Genomic DNA, 1,463 nt, shown 5'->3' with positions numbered 1-1,463 from the left:
GCTCCATTAGCATTCTTATTTATTTTGCCTCTTCATAGAAAATTGACTCTTGATTAGTAAGAAAAATAATAAATGAGATTAAGCACACTAGTCACCTCATATATCTCCTGCAAGCTTCTAGTTCTTTGTTGCCTTGGATTATCTTCCAAAGTTAAAGGAGATGATGATGATGTATGTTCTTGCTTTTAGCTTGTTTGTTGTTGTTATTTTTCTCTTAATCGAATCTATTGATATCTCTTTTGTTTTGCCAATTTCAAAGAGCCCTCTTCATTAAACTCCACATCATTATTTACATGTTTTCTTATTAATGATTAAATAGCTTGTAAGCTTTTGACTTTTCATCATATATGATGATGAAAAACTAAACGCTAATCATCTAACTTCATTTTCTTTTGATTTGGACTGTGGCACATGTAATATAATTAAAAACATTCAAGTGATAGATGCTTCGCTCGCCTCACTCTAAACTTCATGTAGAGCGATACCATTTAAGCAATTTGTTGGACATTTATTAAGCAGGTAGATATCACAAACTTTAATTTTAGCAAAAAACTCTTTAGATAAATTCTTGATCTTTTTCATACTACTAATCATATTGAAAATGGATAGTTTTTTTTTTTCCTTTCTTCAAATACTGCTTTATTGTACTAAATATGATGTCATTAGATATTGTTAAATGGAATGCTCCTTACAATAATTTTTAAAGATTTTATATGTGAATTATCCATCATAATAGGATTACAGTGCATTTATTTTATAACTAATTTGATTATCCACTATTTTTTTAACCTTTTAAAGATGTAAAATGTCATTGATTTGTCATTAATGTAAACTTAAGCTTTTCTACTGCAATATCAACATCAATAAAGTAAAAAATAATGATTTCCTACAAATGATGTTGGAGTTAAAGATCTACATATATAAGTGTGAACATGCACAAATAGTACTTTTACATGATATAATGCCAGTTGCAAAAGCTCCTTGATTGCTTATCAAAAAAACATCTTTCCATAAAATTATTCTTGAGAGTTGATGTGAGGCAATATGTTCGTCATGTGCTTGGTTGATAATTAATAGAGACAACCAAAATGGAGATGCCTAAATCTCAAATGCCATAAGCATATATATTTGATATTCAATAAGATTAGTTGATAATAATTTGACATTTACTTAGATATTCTTGGCCATCAACCCACCATTAGCCTTGAAGTGTTAGTTGCTCAATGGACCTTATCTTTGACGGGCCAAGGAGCAATTTCACCAATAGGGTTGCAATTCTTAAATATTATGATGATAGAGGAGAATTTACTATGCAAATAAGTCACAACATTTATCATGCGGAAACTCGAAAAAAAAAATTATTTGTTAGAGTTTTGAATTACAAACAGTTTCTTTTCCCTAAAATTGAAGAAATTATATATAATATAAATAAAATTTAGAGAACTTATTGGTGAAAGGAGCCT

Source organism: Dendrobium catenatum, unplaced genomic scaffold, assembly GCF_001605985.2.
Source record: "Dendrobium catenatum unplaced genomic scaffold, ASM160598v2 fragScaff_scaffold_1021, whole genome shotgun sequence".
In the NCBI taxonomy this organism is placed as follows: domain Eukaryota; kingdom Viridiplantae; phylum Streptophyta; class Magnoliopsida; order Asparagales; family Orchidaceae; genus Dendrobium; species Dendrobium catenatum.
The sequence above is the reverse complement of the archived record's forward strand: the minus strand, read 5'-3'. Positions refer to the sequence as shown.